The 26392-nt window shown below is 40.1% G+C and overlaps 1 protein-coding gene across 9 annotated transcripts in view; it reads right to left on the reverse strand.

Annotated features, from left to right (window-relative positions):
* The window catches only part of bcor (BCL6 corepressor), a 263295-nt gene that overhangs the window by 194293 nt on the left and 42610 nt on the right, over window positions 1–26392 (reverse strand). The window lies entirely within an intron of this gene.

Raw genomic sequence — 26392 nt, forward strand, 5'->3', positions numbered from 1 at the left:
AGTTGCAGAAGGAGCATTTGAGACAGCATTGAGGACCTCAAGTCTATTCATCAGGAGCAGATAGAAGCTAAGTGGAAACAGTGGAAGGGGTGTATCACCTCCCAAACTACTCACCTTCTCATCCCATCAAGAACCCCCAGCCGCACCTGCGGCAAAATCCATGGATCCTGTACTGGCTTCAATGGCCACCCCAGAACAGAAATGGAAGTAAGCCAACCTCATTCCTACAGGACTGCCTAGAAAGAATTACCCGTGAAAGGCAAATGTTAGTTATTTTTACTTTTTAATAAAGCAAATATGCATGGAGTACCTGTGTCTGATAAAGGCAAGTGTGTATTTGAGTGTAAGTGCACTGGTATGGTTGAATGGATGTCTGCTTATATGTGATAGGTGACTGTTTAAGTGAAATGCTTTTCTTCCAACAATTTATCAGTGCAGTTTTATATTGAATGTTCAAGTGAATGGCACAGTGACATAGCTTGGACAGCTGCTGCCTCACAGTGCCAGAGACCCAGATTCAATCCTCACCTTGGGTGGAATTCACACGTTCTCCTTGTCACTGTGGGATTTCCTTTGGATGTACTGGTTTCCATTCACATCCTAAAGACCCTAAAGACATGCAGATTGGTAGGTTAATTGGTCACTGTAAATTTCCCCAGGTGTATAGGTGAGAAACTGGGGGGGGGTGGAGTTGGTGAGAATGTGGGAGAAGAAAAAATGGGGTTATCAATGTAGAGTTATGTAAGTAGGTGGTTGGTATGGACTCGGTGGGCCAAAAGGGACTGTTTCTGCACTGTATGACTCCATGACATGATCTATGCACACACACCAACGTATTGATTGCTTTGGCCATATTGACGTTAAAGAACATGCAGCACGCCACCGATGGTTGCACCTCTAAAACTGACATCACCAGAACAAATATACTCATGTAGTGAATCATTGCTATTTAAAATTGGTGGAATTGCCCAGTCAATTTTTTTGTAGTGCGCTAGCCTTTTCATAAGATGGATATGAAAGTAAAATATCCTGATTGCAAGTCATCTTTACAAGTAATTTCGCTATCATGAGTGCATATGAGGCCAGCAGGAAGAGAAGATCTGAATAGACAATAGGAAACAGAGGACAACAAATAATTATATGAGCTGTTAAAATGTTTATGGGTGCTCTACAGCAATCAACACTTAAACTACTTTTGGTATTCGATAATGTCTAAATTTCCAGTAAAAACAAAATTTTGGGGATAGCCAACTGAAAAACAATGAATTTATTTAATGATGTGAAACTTGTAAAAGCTCGAAGGTATGATCACCTAAGTTTACAGAGCCATTGTTGTACTTTAGTTTCTACTGCATCTCTGCTCCTTTTTTAAAATAGGTCTGCAAAACTTTTTTTAAAAGAACTGCTTTTAGTGCCTGAAGAGTAACTTTAAAGCCCAGAGTCCCTGAGTAGCTTGACACTAATTGTCTCTAAGTTCAGAGTACTCTCCCATCCCCACCCCAACTCCAGTATGTATACAAATAAAGGAAAATAAAACTAATAAAAGGAAATAAGGAAATTAGCGAACTAAAACCAACATTGGGTACTACAAAATGCCATAGTCAAAACTGAGTTAAAATGGTGGCTACCTCATGATCATGATTACCAAATATGGATGTGTAATAAGCAGGACTTTTCCTAGTGGTCACTCATATCATATTCCAACTGTTGGGTGATTTAGCCAACAAAGGAGTAAACCAAATTAAATAAAATCTCCTCTGATTTGTTATTCTTATGATCAACGACAAAAACATTTCTCAGAAGAAGCCATAAATTAAGGAGAAGCTTCTTTGTATTGTGAAATGCATGGCTGCTGCTGAGATAAGATCATACTTTGTAATATTGACATGGAAATAGGTTAACGCATGGCAAAAGGCATTCCAGCAAAATCCTGCTTCGTCAGCTGATTTTGTTTTAAATCTTTAAAAGCTTTATTTCTCTGACTACTCAGAAATTATCCAGTTAGTTGCTTAGAATCTATCAAGGAAGTCAATGCTAAGTTGGCTGACAACAGCCAAAATGCAGATGGTTCCTGGGTGGAAGCTTCCAAGGGAGCTTCTTTGAAGAACTACTGTTGGCCATCCACTGACATCCTTTACTCTTTCTCCCAATACACTCCTTTGCACTAATCTTTTGGTCATCTGTCCCAGTTATCTCCTTATGGATTTGTACCAATTATTTTTTCAGACAAGGGTGTCACTGGCAAGGCTGGCATTTATTGCCCATCCCTAACTGTTCTTGAACCATCTTCTTGAACTGTTGCAGTTCTGGCCAAGATGCTCTCACAGTGCTATTGGGTAGAGAGATCCTGGATTTACAGCCAGCAACATTTCCGAGAAAGGATGGTGAGCAACTTTAGGAACCTACAGGTGATGGTGTTCCCATGTACCTGCTAACTTTGTTCTTGGTGGTAGAGGTTACAGGATTGAGAGGTGTTGTCGGAGTAGCCAAGGTGAACAACTGTAGTCTATCTTGTTTTTATTACACTTCTGTGAAATGCCAGGGATATTTTACCACATTAAAGACACTACATAAATGCACAGTTTCTTTTGGTGGGGGGGGTGGAGAGTTTAACAGCTAATTGCACTATCATCAGCAAAGGCTATGGTTTCAACTCCCGAATACTATCCCAAATAGCAAATGGATCCCCACACTGAGGACAGAATAGATGATGAGGCACTATTTCCTCAGGCTGAGAATTTGGAAGTAGGTTCCTCCCACATTCCAAAGATGTACGGGTTAGGAAGTTGTGGGCATGCTACGTTGGCACCAGAAGTGTGGTGACACTTGTGGGCTGCCTCCAGAACACTCTACACAAAAGATGTATTTCACTGTGTGTTTCAATATACATGTGACTAATAAAGATCTTATCTGTATCTGTCGTCTCAAGACAAGGTGGCAGCCATTTAGGATTGATATGAGGAGAAATTTCTTTACTCTTACTTTAAATGTCTGGACTTTTTGCCCCAGAGAGCCGTGGTTGTTCAGTTGTTGAGCATAAGCACAACATTTTTCAACATTAAAGGAATCATTTGGAAAAAGTGGATAAAATAGAGGCTCATCTATAATCTTATTCAATGGAAGATATGCTCAAGAAGCCATTTGACCTCTGCTTTTATTTCTTATGAACTTTCATCGTCCCATTTTCTCAGGACTAGTGTTGGCAGCAATATTCTTGGCATACCTGAGTAGCTGGTTGAAAAATGGCCACTTGAACTAGATATCTGACTGTGACTGAAAGGCATCTCATGAATAAGTAACTGTTGACATGGAGATTGATGAAAGAAAATAACATATACCATCAGTTCTTAACCGGCAGGGACAGAACGGGCTGAGTGGCCTCCTTCTGTGTCATAAATTTTCCATGATTCTACAACTAAAAATGATTTGGTGTCATTACATGCAACTTTTGTTCAGCCCTAAATGGTGACTTCTGACATTTTAACATCAAAAAATGCTATAGAGGGAATCTGAATGGCAGAATTGTTGACTGGCAATGTCACTGTGGAACAATCACAAATTAGCTGATCTGGATAATGAAAGAAGTGTCACTCTGAGAAGGTTGGGTCTGTTATTCTGAAGTTGGGAGCATATAGAAGGAGTTTAGGATTTGGCTATCTCTACCAGACTTTAACCATCTGAGACTGACAACGAGTGAGATGAAATTAAATCTTGGTTTGGATGAAAAACATACAGTAGTGATTTGGCCATTCATTATATGCTCCTTTCCAATTTCATCACTTGAAAGGAAACTAAAAATAGTCAGGAAAAAGACTTGCATTTCTTTAGCAGCAGACTTGTCTATTTCACTTTGGAGCCCATTGAGTACTTTTGGAGCCCAATGAGTAGTTTTGAAATCACTGTTGCAAGGCAGGAAAACATGGCAGCCAAGTTGTGCTCAGCTGGCTCCCACAATAGAAACCTGATGACATTAGATTATTTGCTTTAGCAATATTGAGGGAGAAATAAATACTTAAAGTCATATGGCACAGAAAACAGGCCCTTCCGCCCACCCTGTCCATGCCAACCATCAAGTACCCATCGTACTAATCCCATTTACCAGCACATGGTCCATAGCCTTCTATTCATTGGCAATTCAAGTGTTCATCTGAATACTTCTGGAATGTGAAAGGCTCTGACTCCACCATCCTCTCAAGCACTGAATTCTGAAGTATAACCACCACCTGGATGAAAAAAAAATTCCTTCTATTCCCTCTCAACTAATTATTCCTTACCTTAGACCTACTGTATACCCACTAATTACAACACCTCTGCTATCTATCCTTATCTATGCCCTTCACAATTTTGTGTAGTTCCATTAGGTTTCCTCTCAGCCTTCTCCACTTCAAGGAAGACAAACTCAGCATATCCAGTTTCTCCTCGTAAGTGAGCTACTCCATCCCAGGCAACATCTTGGCGAATCTCCTGTGCACCCTCTCCAGAGCAATCACATCCTTTCTATACTATGGATACCAAAACGGCACACAAAGTTCCAGATGTGGCCTCACCAATATTTTATAAAGTTGTACCATAACTTCCCTGCTCTTATATTCTATGCCCTAGCTAATGAAAGCTCACATCCCATCTGCCTTCTTTACCACCTTATCTATCTATGCTACCACCCTCAGGGATCTTTGGACTTGTACACCAAGATCCCACTGTTCCTCAAAAAACTTAGGGCCCTATCATTCATTGTGTATATCCTACTCTTATTTGACCTCCTAAAATGCATCCCTTCACACTTATTAGGATAAAATTCCATTTGCCATTGCTCCATCAACTTGCTAACTTCATATAGCCTGAGACTATTGTCCTCATTATCCACAACATCAGCACTTTTTGTGTCATCTGTAAACTGGTAATATACTGGGAATAGCTCCCCTGCAACTCTTCAAAATAGTGCCATGGACTTATTTTTTATGTCCATGTGAAAGAGTGCAGAGAGTCTTGGTTTTTCGACTCATCCTGAAGAAAGTGCCTCTGACAGTGCAGCACAATAATTCATTTTAGATTTTTCTGGTCAATACCCTGGATTGGGACCTAACCTACAACTTTCCAACAAAAAGACAAGTATACTACTAATTCAGTCACACTTGACATTATCAGCTGGAAAGGTGCATTATGGTTAATGTTTTGTGCCCTCATTGATGTTAAAGTTAATCTCTCTGGGCTTAAAATAGGATGAGATCCATTCCTTAGCCCTCATTCCCCCCCCAAAACGCAACTGCTGGCCAATATCATTTCCCACTGCACTGGCCTCTGATATCATTAAGCTTACTGAATAGAACTGACAAGGAATTGGCAGAAATTTCACTGCAGTTAGAGATCAACACATCAAGCATTTGGGCACACATATGAAGAACCACAAGCAACATAACTCCAGCTTCCAACTTGAATAATTTCTCATATGCTTGGAAGTAATGGACTGCAAACCTCAATGTAATAGCAAAATTAAGTAATTTTGAAATAGCCCATGGCATTGCCTATAATAAATAATTTAACATCACAGAGTAGAAAAATGCCTAAGGTTTTCTGCTCTTCTGCTTGTTAGCCTACAATATTTCTGTCCATTCATTTTACAAGATGGAAAGTGATAGCCTGGGATGCATAGAAGAGCACCAATTGAAAAAAAATTTAAGATCAATATAAGAATTTAATATTCTGTTGCAGTGAAGCACCTACAGAGGTTTGTTAAAAACAGCTTTTCATTTTGACAAATAAACATGGATTTTAAAGGACTTTGTGCAATACATTACCTGTACTGGACAAAAGCTATTAGTGGCAGAAATGGCTTGATACACATGCTCTGAAACTTAATACAGAGAAAATAGGAATGGAGATAAATGGCAGTAAATTGAACCTCTGAAAAAAAGCTCAGATGGTTCAAATGTACAAGTACAATGAGTAATGACAATGAAGTGAAGATTAATAAAGGAGAAATTATTAACAGGATATTTTTGAAAAATGCCATTCAGACTCTACTAAATGAGGATTTGGGGCTAAGGAAGCTAGTTTTGCTTTTGTGAAATCATAACATCTAAGAAGTATGAAAGCAGTTAAATAACAATTAATTTACCCTTCCTTCATGTGAGTGCAAAACTTTAAAAAGCTGATCTGAAAGTTACTACTGATACATAGTTTGCATTTATCAATAAGCATACCACAATAATCACGAGTTAGTTCATATTATAATTGAGTGATTACACTAAACCTTGCCTTCAGATGCAAAGATAGTGAGCAGTATCTTATGGACTATTACATTCCCTATCTGCAAATGCATAAATACTCTAAGAAACCAAAGTTAATAATTGTCTTTGGCATGACTTCCTATCAAGTACACCATTTCATTCTTGCTATATGACTCATGACTAAAAATGCTGGTTGGTATGTGATAGTCTCCTGCAAGATCAGATTGAAACTTTTTAATGAAAATGATGTACTCGTAATTATTTCATTGCTAATGCATCAATCTCAGTTTATAGATTGAATTCAGCATCTGTGGATTGACAGGAGTTATTATTACAGAAATACCCCAGTTAGAAGATGCATTACAATACAAAAGGGGTACTACACAATGAGATTTATTCTGCTCTAACTCCATCTACAAGTTTGCAGACGATACCACCATTGTAGGCCGTATCTCAAACAGTGATGAGTCGGAGTACAAGAAGGAGATAGAGAGCTTAGTGACATGGTGTCATGACAACAACCTTTCCCTCAATGTCAACAAAACAAAAGAGCTGGTCATTGACTTCAGGAAAGGCAGCAGTGTACCTGCACCTGTCTACATCAATGTTGCTGAGGTCGAGAGGGTTGAGAGCTTTAAGTTCCTGGGAGTGAACATCACCAACAGCCTGTCCTAGTCAAATCACGTAGGTGCCACAGCCAAGAAAGCTCACCAGTGCCTCTACTTCCTCAGGAGGCTGAAGAAATTTGGTTTGTCCCCTTTGACTTTCACCACTTTTACCGATGCACCATAGAAAGCGTCCTATCTGCCCAGGACCACAAGAAACTGCAGAGAGTTGTGGACACAGCCCAGTGCATCACAGAAACAAGCCTCCCCTCCTTGGACTCTATCTTTACCTTTTGTTGTCTTGGTGAAGCAGCCAACATAATCAAAGACCCTACCACCTGGGACATTCTATCTTCTCTCCTCTTCCATCGTTTAGAAGATACAGGAGCCTGAGGGCATGTACCACCAGACTTAAGGACAGCTTCTACCCCACTGTGATAAAACTATTGAACGGTTCCCTTATACAATGAGACGTACTATGACCTCACGATCTACCTTGTTGTGACCTTGCACCTTATTGCACTGCACTTTCTCTGTAGCTGTGACACTTTACTCTGTACTGTTATTGTTTTTACCTGTACTACCTCAATGCACTCTGTACTAACTCAATGTAACTGCACTGTGTAATGAATTGACCTGTACAATCGGTATGCAAGACAAGTTTTTCACTGTACCTCGGTATAGGTGACAATAATAAACCAATACCAGCTTGATGTCAACAGTTTTATTAAGTAAATAGAAGGTTGGTAATATAAAACTCGGACTGAAAAAGAGATTTGGGGCAATAGGAAGTACCAAATTTGTCATATTTATATCAAAAAGCTAAGTACAACAAATCACATGCTAATTGCCAAAAATATCATTCAATATGTAAGAAAATTGCCAATGAAAAAAATCAGCACACAGGAAAGTTAATTAAGTACAGACACGAGTAAATAATTAGCAAGAAGAGGAACCAAAGAACAACTGAAAATGTTTCTTGTTCCATGTCGCTATCTCAGTACCTAAGGAAATAAGAGGCAATTTTACAAAATTACAACCATTATAGACATTACAGACATTGAACTTTCCCTGTCATGAGAATAAATTTAATCACATAACACTGTTTTTTTCAGTAAAATGCAATTGAAAATTGATTTTTTCCCCTGGAGTGAAGTAACAACCATTTCCAGGTCATTTGACATCACTCTAGAAATTCAGCTGGGTACTTCCGGGTATAAGTCACCCTTATGGCTTGATGCGAATTCCATGTCAAAGGGTTCAAGTTGGGCAGGTGGGGGTGGGGTGGTTGGAGAGAGAACTATGAGTCAGTGTCTTGCATCAGGGGTGGGACAGAAGTATCAGGCCAATAATCAGCTCATTCCTTCCTAATGCCTTTTTGCTGCATTGGGTGGGAAGTTGGATAATAATGTTCGGATGGTGATTTAAGAGACAGCAGGTGCTGGAGTCTGAACCAAAAAACAAGCTGCTGGGGGAACGCAGTGGATCAGGCTTCTCTGTGGAGGGAAATAGACAGTTGATGTTCCGGGTCAAGATTCTTCATCTGGACTGACAGAGTAAAGGAGAGATAGCCAGTACAGAGGGGTGAGGGGGAGAGGTAAGGCAAGAGCTTGCAAGTGATGGGTGGATCCAGGAAAGAAGCAATTGATTGGCAGATCGATTCAGGTGGGAGAGGGAAGGGTGGAGAAAGGTTCTGATCTCCAACAAACCCTCCCCCATCATTGCCACCCTCAGTCCACATATGCAAACCAGTTTTCCCCATCCACGTTCCTCGGTTGATCATAAACCTGATTCATCTCCCCCACCCCCGACCCACGACGTAGGTTCAGATTCCATTCTTCTAACCCCTCACCTTCCCTCTCCCCCCACCACAATCATAGCATAGTACTAATCCGTCCCACCCCACCAACTCAAGGCATAGGCTCCAATCCCTCTCCTTCCCCACAATTTTTGGGTATAACTCCTTCTGGGGATCCTTGACCAAAAAAAGGTCTTTTGTGTGCACCAGGATCTTGGTCATTCACCATCTATTTTATCTTTGGACATTTATAATGGCTGTCAAATTCATAGGAGCACACACTCAAGTTCTTCAATTGCTCTCCTTCCCAGTGGACAAAGTATGAGCTCAGGTTGTGATTTTGTAAAATTATTAAATAGTACATAAAAAATGACAAGCATATACACAAAGTTTAATGCTTTGTTGAAATCTGTCCAATAAGGTCTGTCCATGACATGTGCCTTTGGGTTTATTCATTTTCTGCAGCTGGCTTTTAATTCAATGCCTTCCCAAACATTATATTTTTGCAATCATGCATGTTTCATATGTTTCAATGTCTTTACTCAAAGAAACATCTTTACTCAAAGTGTGATGAGACTATGGAATTTGCACCACAGGGAGGGGTTAAAGCAAATAGTAGAGATGCATTCAAGAGTAGAGTGGACCAGAATGGATCAGAGCTCAGTGGTGAATGGGAGGAAGTAGCTCCAAGACATGCCCATTCACATGATAGCTGGGCTATTATTTGAGTGAGTGCTAAAGACAAGGATTCAGCTTTTCCAACCACATTCAGCCAAAAGTATCAAAAGGATGTTACAAATTGCCTTCCTGCCAATACGTCCACCATTGCAGAAGCCAGTCTTCTGCCAATTTGACTCACTCCATGTGATAAAAAAAAAGCTGGATGCAGAAAAGGCTATGGGACCAGACAACAATCCTGACTTTAATACTGAAGATTTGTCACACAGAACTAGCTGCATCATGATTCAAGTTTTCCCAGTACAGTTACAAAACTAGCATCTACCAGATAATGTGGAAAACCATCTAGGAATTGTCTGGATAACAAAAAGCAGGATACATACAATCACGCTAATTACTGGTCTATCAATCAGTCTAATTACTGATCGAATCAATCAGTCCATACTGACTTGGGAAAATATTGTCATTCCTTCATCATTATTGGGTCAAAATCCTGGAATTCCTTACTCAACGGCACAATGGGAATACTTTTATCAGAAGGCCTGCTGCAGTTCACGATGATGGCTCACGATGATCTTCGCATGAGTAATTAGGAATGGGCAATAAATGTAGGCCTTGACAACAATGCCCTAACCCTGAAAACTAAGTCAATAAAAAGAAACCCTGTGGAGATTTTTATATTCTTTGTTTAATTAGAATGCCAATTTTATGTTTCATAACACTAGGTAATACACTGGTTTTTATGTCTGTAAATATTTTGTTTTCATAGTAATGCCTACTATCTTAAAGACTTTGTATGAAATTTTGTTAAATTCTGCAAGATTATTGTAAATGGGTTGATTACTAATACAACTGGTTTCCTCTCCTAGAAAAATATACAATATTCATTTCATGTAGGACATAATCAAGCTGCAGGAAATTTATGTGGAAAAGATGTTTCTTCTTTGGGAAGAATCTAAAACTAGGAAGCACTGTTTAAAAATAAAGGATCACCCATTGAAGACAAAGATGATTTGCACATTTTTCTCTCAGGAATTTGCAAGCATTTGCAACTTTCTTCCTTAAAGGATTGTGGAAGTGGAGTCTAAACATTTTTAAGGCAGAGATGGCCAGATACTTGAAAGCATAGGGATTAAAGGTTACTGAGGGTAGATGGGAATGCACAATTGAGGTTATAATCAGATCAGCCATTATTTTATTGAATGGCAGAGCAGGCTCAAGATGCCAAGTGGTCTTCTCTTGCTCCTAAACTATTTGTTTGTATGTTGATTTTCCAGATTCCAGTTAATACAAAATATTATGTGGATAATGTGTCTAATTGTGCTTATTCTCTGCAAAACAACAACACCCTATATAATATCCACTCCACATTCACTGTATCAAAACCGCTAAGAATTTCTTATGTTCAATCAAGTTCTTCCTCTCTTCTACACATTTCCTCACAAGACAACCTGCCCATTCCAGGTTTTGATTGAGGGAACATTATCTGAATGGTTTCCAACACATTCACATCCTGATGCAGGGTCTCAACCCAAAACATCGACCATGCCTTTGCCATCACAGATATTGCTTGGCCTGCTAAGTTCATCCAGCAGTTTGTTTTTTGCTTCAGATACCAGCATCTGCAGTCTTGTCTTTAATATCCTTCCTTAAGCAAAGAGACCAAAATTTATATATCCTATTGCAGAATCAGAGTATTCTTATCATAAGGTGTCCTTCCAACTAATTTTGTATCATTGGCAAATCTGGAAGCCTTGCATACTGTTCCTTCCTCCAGGTCATTAATCTAAATGGTGAACAACTGTGGGCCAAAAACTGATCCCTGCTGTACTCAACAAGTTATTTTCTTTCAGTCTGAAAAGGACACATTTATTCCAAATCTCTGCTTTCTGTGAGACAACCAGTTTTCAATCCATTCTAACACAAGTTCCTCCGATACCAGGGCCTTTTAATTTATGCAACAGCCTCCTATGAGGCACCTTGTCAAATGCCTTTTGGAAATCTAAATACACTACATCTACAGGTTCCCCTCTATCAGGATTCCCTGTTACATCCTCAAAGAATTCAAGCTAAGTTGTCAAATATGATTTACCTTTCATTAAACGATGTTGACTAGGTTTAATTAAATTCAGTTTTCCTAAATGATTCACTACTTCTTCTTTGATTATTGACTCTAGCATCTTGTCAATACCAGCTGTTAAACTAACTGGCCTATAGTTCCCTTCCTTCTGCCTTTCTCTTTTATTGAACAAGGGAGTCGCATTAGCTGTTTTCCAATCTTACCACTCGGAGTTTAGCAAATTATGAAAAATTTCAACCAATGGGTCCACTATCTCTGTAGCCACTTCCTTCTAAACACGAGTGTGCATTCCGTCGTGTCTTGGCTACTTGTTTGCCTTTAGCCCCCTGACCTTCTCGAATACTTTATCACATGTCATTGGTATTTTTGTCAGTTCTACCTCATTATTTGAAAATTGCCCATCCAACATCACAGGGGTATTAGCAATGTCTTCCATGGTGAAGACTAGTGCTAAATATTTAGTCAACATATCTGCCATCTCTTTATTTGCTGTTACTAAATCATCAGCCTTGTTCTCTAAAGGCCCCATATATACCTTAGCTGCCCTCTTCCTGTTCATATATCGATAGAAATTTTTACTGTTTGTTTTTATACTGCATGCAAGTTTTCTTTCAAAATTTACTTTCTCCCTTCTTATGAGATTTTTAGTCTTCTGTTGCTGGATCCTGAATCTGATCTACCACTATCCTTGCCATTTTGTATACGCTACTTCTCAATTTAACATTATCCTTTACCTCCTTTGTGCCTCTTTCTCATGGAATTCCTCCTTTTGATTGGGATAAACTCTTGCTGAGCATTATAGACCAACTGTTTGAATATCTGCCACTGTTCATCTACTGACCTGCCTTTTAATTTGTTTTCCCAGTCCACCTTAGACAGCTCCTCCCTCATAGCATTACAATTGCTCTTACATAAATTGAAGACACTGGTTCTGGATCCATGGTGTTCATCCTGAAACTGCATTTGGAATTCTATCATATTGTGGTCACTACCACTGAGGGGATCTTTAACGACAAGATCGCTCGTTAATCCTTCTTCGATAATAAAGCCAAATCACAAACAACCTGTTCCAAGGTAGATTCCACAATGTATTGTTCTCAAAAGCAATCCTTGATGCATTGTACAAATTCTTTTTTTTACAATATCCTTCCAACTTGGTTTGTCCAATCAATATGTAGGTTAAAATCTCCTGTGATAATTGCAGCATCTGACCTCGAGATGAGCTTTATAACCTTGGTGTCATGTCCGGATAAGCATTGGACTGCATAACCCTGTTGTCCAACTCTGAATCTGCCTCAGTCCACTGCTCCTGAAACCCTCAATCATGCCATTGTTACCACTTGACTTAGCCATTTCACTGCAAAATTTCCTCATTCTGCTCTTTGGAAACTTGAGGCCAATTTTAAAAATTGTTGTTTCTGTCCAATTTCACACTGTCTATTCACTCATCAACCCTGCACTTGCTGACCTCGACTGACTCCTGGTTAATCAATGCCTCGATGTTAAAATTCTCTCCATTGTTTACACGTCTCCAGGATGGTGCTTTTCTTCCTACATGTAAGCTCCTCTGGGTCTGTGCAAGGTAACTGTGCTGCTTTTACTCTGACCATCTCCAGATTTAGTTGCTCCACCACTGGCCACTGTATCTTCAGCTGCCAAGCTCTTAAGTTTTGAAAAATCACACTATAAATATCTCCTCTTCTCATCTTTCTACTTTTAAATCGTTAGTTAAAACCTACCAAACTTCGATTGTCTCTAATGTCTACCTGTGTGATTGAGTGCTCGTCTTTGTCTGATGTCATCCAGACGTTTTGCTACTTAAAGACACCATACAATAGGAAGTTGTTGCACTGCATTCACTAAATTCTCCAGTGTTATTCAGGTCGTGTGCGACTTGGTCCAAGCAAACCCCCGCGGCGAACTTGTTTTTGTGTCGTCTCTGTTTACAGATTTTGCCCGGACACTTATCCGCGCTTGTACTTTGTAGATGTGTTTTCACACAATCCTTTTTTAGTACATATTTTACGATACTATGCGCTTATAGTTGATCAGACAACCTCCACTCACCATCCCCCCACGCCACCGCCAGCCCCCAAACTCCTCCTGCTCTACTTTCCCTCACTTGTGCTCCGGACGCTCACTGTGAATTTATGTCTTTTTATGTTTCAGTGGATTTAGTTTGTGCTGTGGGGCGGTGTTGCCACTGGTTTATTTGTTATCATTTTTCATGAAAGGTCTCACAGCTGAAATCAACGTTGAAAGGACCTTCGACAGTTACACACTCTGTCATGGTGTTTTGTTTCGTTAAGGCTTGCAAATGGGCCACTTGGACACGTATGAAAGAACCACCGATAGCTTAACCAGTACTGAAACATAGCGGCGTCATACAACAAGATAGCGAAAAGACAGGCAACGAATGAAAACACCGGAACTTTGGGAAACAGACATTTTGACTTTTGCGCCCAGCTGACCAGACACAAAGTCTTCAGGCGAAATCAGTAAATAATCGTCTAGTTTCTGGACCCACGTTGAGCGAAACAATCTTCTCGCCAAAAGTAGAATCGGTCCTCCATCAATATAGCACAGAGGTACCAAGATTGAGCGCAGCATCTTTAAATGTCATAGGCCGTCATCAATACGTATTGATTTTTATGGTAGGGGACATTAAGCAAGCACTGGGTCAGTTGTCCTAAAGTACTTTTCGGTAAAAGTTGTTATTTTGGCGCTATAGTCAACGTGGCATGCGGCCGTCCACCGGAATCAATTTCCTTCATTTAATCCGAGTGAAAGACGAGTGGAATTGTACATTTGACTGGAAGTACCTTGATGGGTATTCAGGCAATGTAAACTGTCCAACCCAGATTCACCACAAAGGACGTTCTTTGCTGTAAGGAGCAATGGTCCTTCTACCTCTTCGTTTTCACTGTTTAAATTCAGCAGATTTAAAATGCTTCAGTTGCAACTGGAGAGAGAAAGAACGCAGCGCTCATTGATGTGACAAACACTCACAAGACGTAGCAGCGATTTCCTCCTATAAACTAGGAACAAATAATCTGTAAAATAAAAAGTAGTTCCGAATGCACGAATGTGCCAATTTATGGAATTCGATGCACCACCGAAAGCAAGTTAAATCTGGTAGTGTAAGCATGAAAACCATGATAAGAGGAATAGCGCTGCCTGGAGTGTGCCTAATGGATAACACGAAATCAATAAATCTGGTCATTTGTAGATTGATTCTTGAGAGAAAAAAAATACACCAAGGCCATTCAGTTGGCTAATACCAGATCACTTCAGGCTGGAAAGATACCCTGGACCTGATTTGTTCACTTGATTTAAATCTCTACATCACAATGCTGATCCTCGATAATCATTTAAGTAATCTAGTAAATAATCGGTTTGTTAGAACAGCCTTAGGTGAACAATAAATACACCTCTATCAACGTCGTTCATATCCCGGGAACACTTTTAAAATGGGAGTTAGCAACATTCAGGCTTATTTGCCTTGGAGACGTTTTTTCCTTGCAAGGATGCTCTGTGTCAATGATACACAGAAAATCTCAGAACTAACAGTATAACAAAGGAAAGGGCAAGGTTTTTCAAAGATCGAAAAGGTAGCCTGCATGTGGAAGCAGGAGATATAATTCCACATTAATATTTTACTCCTGTTCCTCTCTTCACAAATATTGCCTGATCAACTGAGTATTTTCTCAGACTTTCTGTCAGTAGTGCAACAACAAATCCACTGCATGTTACAAAACGTGCTCATTCAATTTCAGAAGATCACAAGACAAAGGAGCAGAAGTAGGCCATTCGGCCCATCGAGTTTGCTCCACCACTTCACCATGAGCTAAACTATTCTCCCATCTAGCCCCAATTCCCAGCCTTTTCCCCATATCCCTTGATACCCTGACTAATTAGATACCTATCAATCTCTTCCTTAAACACCCCCAATGATCGGGCCTCCATAGCTGTATGTGGCAAAGAATTCCATAAATCCATGACCCTCTGGCTAAAGAAATTTCTCCTCATCTCTGTTTTAAATCAGTACCCTCTAATTCTAAAACTGTGCCCCCTTGTCCTGGACTCACCCACCAAGGGAAACAACTTAGCCACATCTACTCTGTCTAATCCTTTCAACATTCGAAGTGTTTCTATGAGGTCCCCTCTCATTCTTCTATACTCCAATGAATACAGTCCAAGAGCCGACAAACACTCCTCGTATGTAAGCCCTTGCATTCCGGGAATCATCCTCGTAAATCTTCCCTGAACCCTCTCCAACATCAGTACATCCCTTCTAAGATAAGAGGCCCAAAATGAGGTCTCACCAGTGCCCCATAGAGCCTCATCAACACTTCCTTATTTTTATAAGCTATTCCTCTTGAAATGAATGCCAACATAGCATTCGTTTTCCTTACTGCCGATCCAACCAGGTGGTTAACCTTCAGAGTATCCTGCACGAGGACCCCCAAGTCCCTTTGCACTTCTGAATTTTGAATTTTCTCCCCATCTAGATAATAATCTGCCCGTTTATTTCTTCTTCCAAAATGTACAACTGCACATTTCTCAATATTGTATCTCATCTGCCATCTCTTTGCCCACTCTCCTAAACTGTCCAAGTCTCTCTGCAACCTTCCTGTTTCTTCAACACTTCCTGCTCTTTTTCCCCTTTCGGTCTTTTATGCTGTTTAATGTCAAATTCAGAGATATAGTTGGGAGTTCATGCATGTTTTTTCACCAGTTTTTAGAATGATATTTGAGCTGTTGGGTTGGATTTTAGCTTATTTTCATATTGTTCAATTCTTTTCCTGTAATCTCCTGAATCTGACAGGTTTCCTGTTTATCTGTTTTACCTTGTTTACCTTCATTGTTACTTATTTTCCTTTTCACTTCTCTTGATCTATTCTATAACATTTAATGTTGCCCTTCTTACCAACTGTCATTGGTTCTAACTTATTTTCCCTCATGGATGAGAATGGGTTGAACCACTCCCCTGGAAACTCCCCAATTTCCCTTGTGCATTCATGCACCTTCTTTAAGAGCCACCCATTCCATCATCTCCTCTCTCAACCTCATTTCCACATAGTAGGTGGCTTCCCAGCTTCCTTTCCTGCTCCCCATTCCAGCAGACTTAGATTCCTTTCCTCAGGTACACCTCTCCCTCTCTTTCAAAACTACGATCATCCTCTCCTTAATGAGCTCATCCACAATCTTGCCGTTCTTGCAAACTACTTTATTCCTAATCTATTCTCCCTGCCTACACCTTTGTGCATGTTACTTCTGAGATTAGTATTGATTTTTTCCCCTCAACATCATGTTTGAACTTCACTCATAAACATTCAGCCCTGCCACACTGAAATAACCCTAGTTGGTTTTTCTGTGACAGACAATCCCAGCTTTTCCTTGTTCAACATCTCTACAGCCTTTTACACAGATAACCATACCACCCTCCACCAGTGATGCTCCTGCATACTTCACTTTAGTGTCCCTGTCCTAATTTAGTTCCACTTGTATCTATCCATCTTCTATAACTCCTACTTGTGCAAGATGTTGGTGAGGTGACATTTGGAACATTGTGTTCAATTTTGGTCACCCTGCTATGGGAAAGATGTTGGAAAGAGTGCAGAGGGGAGTTATGACGATGTTGCTGGGACTTGAGGGACTGAGTTATGGAGAGAGATCTATCAGGTTGGGACTTTTTTCATTGGCGGATAGGAGAATGAGGGGTGATCTTATAGAGGTGTATAAAATCATGAGGGGCATAGATAGGATCAATGGGCATAGTCTTTTTCCCAGGGTTGGGAAATCAAGAACTAGAGGGTATAGGTTTAAGGTGAGAGGGGAGAGATTTAATAGGAACCTGAGGGGAAACTTTTTCACCCAGAGGGTGATCAGTATATGGAATGAACTGCCAGAGGAAGTGGCTGAGACAGGTACGTTAACAACCTTTAAAAGGTACTTGGACAGGTAGGTGGATAAGAAAGGTTTAGAGGGATATGGGCCAAACGTAGGCAAATAGGACTAGCTTAGATGGGAATCTTGGTCAGCCATGCTGTATGACTCTACTCTCTCTGTTCTATATGGGCCTGTTGGTATCAAAGATAGGAGAGATGATTCCCCATAGGAATCAATGCACCCAGCTCTACCTCTCACCATCTCTTCTCCACTGTCAAACACAGATACATCCAATCTTGCATAAACTATATTCCTTTACTTATCTGTTTGCAAAAATCACTGTCCAATTTCATCCAGTGAGGTGCCTTTGAATCCATATTCACTCCATGATAAAGATTACTTAGCTCTTCCTTTGTAACATCAGATATCTCCTCCCTACGTCAGTCCAGATGCAGCAGAAATCCTGATCCATTTTCAGAACTAAAAAATCCTGTATTGCAGAGTTTGAACAGAAATTTGGATCTAACACCACCATGGCAATATTGGTGTAGAGGCCAATGCATTCTATGCATTTTATGGCTAAACATGAAATGAAAACTCCAGGGCTTAATAATGAGCGAGAAGGTTAAATACATTTCTACGATGACATACCATGAAGACAACTCTGGACTTGCAAAAATCGTTTGATAATTCCACAAAAAATAAACATGAGTTTGAAGCAGTAGGAATTGGGCATAAATTTTCTGCAGAAGAATGGTTGAAGAAAATATTAGATATATAGGATATAAAAGTCAAGAAGGATATCTATATTTCTAAGATCACATGGGCTCAGAGTACATGTTCGGATGGGGAGGTACAGTCATCTAGAGGAGAAAAAGTTAGTAAGTCCAATAGGCAGGGCAGATGAGTAAATGAATACAAAGCTAAATTGCAGTTATTTTAATGCAAGCAGCTAACTATTAAGATAGATGAACTCAAAGCTTTAATAAACACATGTGACTATGACATTGTTGTCAAAACTGAGACACGGTTGAAAGACAGGCAGGACTGATAACTCAGTATCCCAGGGCATAAAATTCTCAGGCAAAACAGAGGGGGATGCAAGAGAGGAGGTGTTGTTGGACTGTCAGTCAAAAAAATGCATTACTTCAGTATTGAGGGAGGATATTCTAGAAGGTTCCTCAAATAAGGGGATAAGAATAGAGATTAGGAACAAAAAGGGCATTGTCACTTTTCTGGGGGTATATTACATACCACCTAACAGTCAACAGGAGATAGTGGAACAGATATGTAGGCAAACAGCAGCGAGATGTGATAAAATAGGGTAATAGTATTTGGGGATTTCTGTTTCTCAAATAAAAAACTGAGATTGTTCGAGTTAAAAGGCTCAGAGTGAGAAAAATGTGTGAGATGTGTCCAAGCATGTGGATCGAGCAATGAGGGAAGGAGCATTACTGGACCTTGTTTTGGGGAATGTAGCCAATCAGGTGGAGGGAGTGGACAAAGGAAATGGACTTTGCATTTGGAGAAGGCAGCGAAGAGGATGGTGAAACTCTAGTGCATCTCCACAAATAAAGGAGGTACCTGATGCCTTAGTGGGCTTTATAGTGGATAAACACCCAGGACCAGATGATATTTATCCCAAGCTGCTATGGAAGGCAAGGGAAGAGATCACTAGGTCTCTGGCTGAGATTTTTAAATCTTCGCTGGCCATAAATGAGGTACCAGATGACTGGAGGATGGCAAATGTGGTCCCCCTTTACAAGAAGGATAGCAGGGAAAAGCCTGGTAGTTACAGATCTGTGAGCCTAACATCAGTAGTTGGAAGTTATTGGAAAAAATTCTGAGGGACAGGATTAATGATCATTTGGAAAAGCAGCAACTGATCATAGATAGCCAGTATGGCTTTATCAAGGGAAGATCTTGTCTGACCAATCTGGAATTTTTGAGAAGGTCACAAAGTATATTGATAAGGGAAGTGTAGTAGATGTAGTTTACATGGACTTCAGTAAGGCCTTCAACAAGGTCCTACATGGGAGACTGGTCCAAAAGGTTAGGGTCTATGGGATCCATGGCAAGTTAGCAAATTGGATCCAAAATTGGCTTGGCAACAGGAGACAGAGGGTGATAGCAGAGGGTTGGTATTGGATTGGATGGCTGTAACTGGTCATGTTCCATAAGGATTGGTGCTGGGACCCTTGCTGTTTGTAATATATGGTAATGATTTGGATGTGGATGTAGGAGGTATGATCAGTAAGTTTGCAGATGACAAAAGATTGGTGGAGTTTTTGATAGTATGGCAGGTAGCTTAGGCTACAGGGTGATGTGTGTTGGTGAAATGGGCAGAGAAATGGCAGATGGAGTTTAATCCTGATAAATGTGAAGTGATGCATTTTGGGAGCACTAATGAGGCTAGGACATATACCATGAATGGTAAGGTCCCAGGGAATATTGAAGAACAGAGGGACCTTGGTGTGCAAGTCCAAAGATTCTTGAAGGCAACAGGACAGTTAGATAACATAGTTAAGAAGGTATATGCGATACTGGTCTTCATTAGTCAGGGCACTGATACAAAAATAGTGAGGTTATGCTCCAACTTTATAAAACATTGGACAGATCTCAGCTGGAGTACCATGTGCAACTGTGGTCACCACACTATAGGAAAGATGTGATAGTTCTGGAGAGGGTGCAGAGGAGATTAACCAGGATGTTCTCTGGGAGGGAACATTTCAGTTATGAGGAGAGACTGGAGAAGTTAAGGCTGTTTCCCTGGAGATGAGGAGGTTAAAAGGGACACGATGCTGGTATGTAAAGTGATGAGGGGTATAGATAGGGTAGACTGCAGCAAACCTTTCATAAGAACATAAGAAATAGGAGCAGGAATAGGCCATCTGGCCTGTCAAGCCTGCTCTGCCATTCAATAAGATCATGGCTGATCTGGCCTTGGACTCAGATCCACTTCTCTGCCTTTTCCCCATAACACCCAATTCCCTTACTAAGCAAAAATCTTTCTGCCTTAAATATATTTAATGAGGTAGCCTCCACTGCTTCCCTGGGCAGAGAATTCCGCAGATTCACTACTCTCTGGGAAAAGCAGTTTCTCCTCAGCTCCATCCTAAGTCTATTCCCCCAAACCTTGAAGCTATGTCCCCTATTTCTAGTCTCGCCTACCAGTAGAAACAACCTTCCTGCCTCTATCTTATCTATCCCTTTCATAATTTTATATGTTTCTATAAGATACCCTCTCATTCTTCTGAATTTCCCCTTATCAGAGGTAAATAAAACTAGAGGACATAGATTTAGGGTAAGGGATAATGGATTTGAGGAGACCTAAGGGGAGACCTTTTTCACCTAGAGAGCAACTTTTATCTAGTATTCCCCCTTTCAAAGGGTGAATTTGGGTAGTTATCAGTCACTGGAACAATCTGCATCAGAAGAAATCACTATGGGGAAGAATCATTATGCACAAATTCCTTTGGTCAGTTGACATTTAATAGGACTAACAGCTGATGATGTAAAAGTCCTCAGACCATATTTTCCCATTCAGTGAAAGGAAGGGATACTGTGGGATCAGTCAAGAGTGGGAAACAGAGAAAGTGTTCGTCCTTACATTATCAGTCATATTTTGCTCTAAATTTGTGCATACTGAAGTCTGGTTCATCATCAGATTTGTTTGACAGAAATTGAGGGCAGGATTACTATGGTGGTTCAGTTGTCAAAGCTCCACCCTCTGATGTCCTAATTCTTCCAGCTTTTGCACCCAATTGTACTTTGAGTTTCCCTAAAATCTGTAGCTATTTCATCCTGCCTGGCTGTTACTTAAAAGCATTTGTTGCACTTCACAAAATGAAGTTTCTTTCCCATTCTGTGGGAAATTTTCTTTTTGCTAGTTCTGCTTAGGAACTCTGGTCCTACAATCTGCCTTACGTTCATGTCATATTTTAGACACACATTATGTAAACAACATAATATTTTATGTCGTTCAAGCAATAGAAACACCACCCCATTCCCCTTTAATTATCTTCTTTCCCTGTTATGTTTTTGTTAATCTTCATCCAGCAGTTCTCTTTTATACCTTGAATCATTCTTGTTGCTTTTCTCGATACCACTTCTGATGATTGCTCAGCATTTTAAAATGGTAATCACCGAACACTATCTTTGGTCGGCAATGGCCATGGAAAATTCTCTTAGTCTAGATTTTCCCATTCAGTGAAGGGGGGAAGTGCTGTGGAAAAAGTGCAGAGGGGGGAACAAAATAAAGTTTTAGTCCTTAAATGACTGGTCATATTTTATTCTAGATATGAGTACACTGAAGTCTGGCTCATAATCAGACCTTGGCACAGAGGTAAAAGATCAGCCATAAATAAAAGCAGAAAATGTTGAGGATACTTAGCAGGTCAGGCAGTATCTGTGGAAAGAGAAATTGAATGACCTTTTCAAGTCAGTAACCCTTCATCAGTTTTGTATGTTACCTTAGGTCAATCTTGTTTTTTTTTACTTTCTTTCATCCATAAAGGAGGAAAATATGAACTGCAGCCAAATTGTTTGACTGAGTCACAAAATCTTATCATAATTTCATTTTGTAAGTTTCAATTTTTGAAATACTTTACTTATTCATCAAATTATATTCCTAGATTGTCACATAGTATAAAACAATGCCTTGCTCTCTGACCAATACATGTCCAGTAATTTTAATTTTTAATATTTTCTTCTAATAGAGGACACTACGACAACCTGTGGAGTCCTAACAAACAAAAGATGGATAACATCTGCCATGACTAGATAAAGCCAGTGAGCTATCACTCTGGTTCTTTGCTGATGATGCTGATGCCTACTTTGAAGAACTGCAAGCTTAAAGAGCTGAGAGCAAAACAAACAAATCTTAAAACTTACAAAAATAATGCAAAATATATATCAAAAATTCATGTGTGTCTGTCTCTCCTAGTGAATATCTGTTGATTACAAAATGATGGTCAATAATTTTATATATAACAGCCACATATATTCAACAAGAACTACATCATAGGAGATTTTTAAACTCCAAAGTATGACTGAAAAAACCAACAAAATAATTAGAAATTTAAGTGCAGAACATTTAAATTACTGAAATATCAACGTTGCAAATTTAACATGCAAAATGGGAAATGACAATAGGAATTTGTTACATACAAAACGCAGCTCCAATGTCCTCCTTTGGTAACTTATTGTATGAATCAACTTCACGCAATTCAAACTAATTCAACTCACAGAAATGCCTCTCAGTGTCAAGACTAAATTTAGAGCAGGATTATGAGTGTAGAGGAGAAAACAAATAGGTGGATCAAATAAAACTACTTAAACTGGCACAGATTATAACATAACTACAACCAAGGTAATTTATTGGCCTTAATTTTCCACAGGCTGCCTCACTGCTCATAATTGTCGATCACCTGCCTGCTCAACACATAGCAAGCTAGCCTTATCTACAGAATTGGTTTGTCAGTTGATTAATCCATCCTCCAAGGTTGAATGAGTTGACAGAGCTGTCAGAATTTGAATGTTTATGAATGCCTTTGATATTCACAAGCATTCAAAAGTGCTCAAAAAATTTAAAACATGCTATTAAAAATATTAACTTAAAAATAAAGCAATCAAAATACAAATGAATTTTGCAATTTTAAAAATTAATTCTATTAAAGAAAAACTGTTAATTACCTTTTATTTATCCTTCTCTGTTGCAGTTATTACTCTCCATTCAACTTAATGAGATTCCTGTTCCTGCACCAGGTCTAACCAGCATAAATGCTTGGAAATTTCATATGTTTTGCGCTGTGCTGCTGGACTCCATGAGGAATCAAGTGTCAGAGCACCACAGTCCAATTGGTGGCAATCAACTGTTTGGAATTTTGGCATTTATAGATGCTTGCTCAGGAGTCTGAAATCTATTCACTGATAGGAAGGTAAGTGCTATTAAGTTCCATGTGCAACTCAGACTTTTTTTTTACTGTAAACATTGACTGTAATTCTTGATCTTTTTCCAAACCAGGATTTGAACTTAATTTTTTCTCCATCTTGAAACAGTCCAGTAATCTGACTTAAAGTGGTAATAAAAGCAAACCTATTGGATTCACTATTGTCACTCCATGTAGCTGACAGCATCTTCAGGACTTTCTTGACAGTAAAACAATCCACTTTCATGGGCTTTCCAACTTCCACCCTGCCCTCAAATTCACTTAGTCCATCTCCGACATCTCTCTCCCCTTTCTTGATCTCCCTGCCTCCATCTCCAGAGACAGATTATCCACCGACATCTTTTACAAACCCACCAACTCCCACAGTTACCTTGACTACACCTCTTCCCACCCTGTCACTTGTGAGGATGCCATCCCCTTCTCTCAGTTCTTCCGCCTCATCTGTTCTCATGATGAGGCTTTCCATTCCAGGACATCTGAGGTGTCCTTTTTTTTTCCCAGTAAACAGGGTTTCCCTTCCACCACCATCAATGCAGCCCTCAGTGGCATCTCCTCCACTTCCTGCACGTCTGCCCTCACCCTTTCCCTCTCTGACATAATAGGGATAGGGGTCCCCTTGTCCTCACCTACCACCCCACGAGCCTCCACATCCAACATGTCATTCTCAGCAACTTCCATCATGTCCAACAGGATCCCACCACCAGGCACATCTTCCCCTACCCCCCCACCTCTCCACTTTCTGCAGGGATTGCTCTCTCCGCGACTCCCTTGTCCTCTCGTCCCTCCCTATCGATCACCCTCCTGGCACTTATCCTACAACTGTGCAAAGTGTTACACCTGCCCCTACACCTCTTCCCTCACCACCATTCAGAGCCCTAGACAGTCCTTCCAGGTGAGGCAGTGCTTCACCAGTGAATCTGAAGGTGTCATTTATTGCATCCAGTGCTCCTCGTGTGGCCTCCTCTACATCTGTGAGACCCGACACAGATTGGGTGTCCACTTCGTTGAGCACCTTTGCTCCATCTGCTGCAACAGCCAGGATATCCCGGTGGCCAGCCACCTCAATTCCTCTTCCCATTCCCATAGTGGCATGTCTATCCATGGCCTCCTCTATTGCCACTTTGGCACCAGATGCAGGCTGGAGGAGCATCACCTCATATCCCGTCTTGGTAGTCTCCAACTTGATAGCATCAACATCAATTTCTCTAACTTCCGGTAACCCATTCCCTCTGTTTTTTTATCTTCCTCCCCCCTTTTGTTTTCCCTCATTCCTGTGCCCCCCCTCACCCCTTCTCTTTCCCCTCCCCCACCCTCATGATCTGCCCACAACCTCCCTCTGGTTCCCAACCTCCTTCCCTTCATTCCATGGCCTACTGTCCTCTCCTATCGGATTCCTTCTTCTATAGCCCTTTGGCTCTTTCACCTATCACCTCCTAGCTTCTCACATCACTCCCTTTCATCCCACCTCCCCCACCCACCCCTATCTTCCCCCTCTCACCTGGACTCGCCTATCACCTGCCTGCTTGTGCTCCTACCCCTCCCCTTTTATTCTGGCTTCTGCCCTCTTCCTTTCTAATCCTGATGAAGGGTCTCAACCTGAAACATTGACTGTTTATTTCCCTCCATAGACGCTGCCTGACTTGATGAGTTCTTCCAGCATTTTGTGTGTAGTGCTCTAGATTCCAGCATCTGCAAACTCTCTTGTGTCTCCATCTTCATAGGCTGTTCTCTCTGAAGGCTTCTTTGGTGCAATCAAGCTAAAATTTCTTGAGCTGATGTGAATTTAGGTGGTTAATATACCAGCCCAACTATCCAGTACCCTGAAAGCCCTTTGATTAGTGATACAATGTCAAAGTGAAATTCTAATGGAGCATTAACCCTTAATTAATTACTGCTGAATAAACTATATTTTGCTTTTTTTTACATTTTATCCATGAATTTTCAATAGCTTGTTTTTGTTATTGCCAAACAAAGTTTCTTTGATATCTCAGCTGCTACTTTCTCATATTTGCATATTCCAATTTTAACTTCACACTCTGTTTAATGTTTAAAAATGTAATCAAAAAATCCTTCCTGATTTTCTGGCTAAGAATTATTTGATGTGATTGGCTGATGGCTGCAAGGAATCTCCCTCATCTGATAACTAACTACAGTAGGTATCAGAAAAGGGGAAGTGTTCACCCCAGATATTGCAAGATTATTGTGGGGACTTTTTCTGAGTCATCACATTGAACAGCTATACAAATTCTTGGCCACTATTTCAGACAATTATGATCAATTCAAAATTTATGATTTTTTTTTATATCAAATGTTAGGTTCTGACATTACATTCTGATTTTTAAGTGCAACTTAAACAAAGAAAACCATTATCCAATAGTCATTCTGACTGGGATTAAATACCTCTAATCACCTCCTAAATAGGAGCGAGGTTCTTGCTTCATTATTCAATCATGCAGTGCATCACTTCCAAATACCTCTTTACACCCTTCTTTCCAATCTGCAGGGAGCACACAGATTTCTTTGTTGCTAAAACTGGGATCATTACTTCACTGACTTAACCACATTCCTTCTGTTATTCATGCCTACCAAGCCAAACGTCCTCCAAAATTCCCTTCTGAATAAACCCTGACCCCTCATCTTTCTCTAGCTATCTCAAAGCTGATCAATGGCAAAGATGCACTCATTCTCTCTTGACTCCAAATATCAAAACCATTGACAAGAAAACTTCTTTTCCTGATCTGATGATACGTTATCATACTGAAACATTAATTCTGTTTTTCTCTCCACAGATGCTTCCTGACCTGCTAAGTATTTCCAGCATTTATCATTTTTATTTCAGATTTTCAACATGTGCAGTGTTTTGCTTTTTGTTTCCTGGTTTACTTGCTGGCTGAAAACATAACTGTTCCCATTTTCTTTACCATTCATCTCCCTCTCTAAACATTTAAAAAAGAAATAACTTCATAGAATTGTTACTGCACAAGAGGGAGCTATTCAGCCCATCAAATATATGCCAGCTCCAACGACAGCAATCCAGTCAGACCCATTCACCCACTCTTTCCCCAGGTCCCTGGAAGTTATTCTCTTTCAAGTGCCTATCCAATTAGAAAGTCCTGTCTGTTTTTTGTTTATTGCCATCACCCCTTTAAGCAGAGTTCCAG

Source organism: Pristis pectinata, chromosome 4 (assembly GCF_009764475.1).
Source record: "Pristis pectinata isolate sPriPec2 chromosome 4, sPriPec2.1.pri, whole genome shotgun sequence".
Taxonomy (NCBI): domain Eukaryota; kingdom Metazoa; phylum Chordata; class Chondrichthyes; order Rhinopristiformes; family Pristidae; genus Pristis; species Pristis pectinata.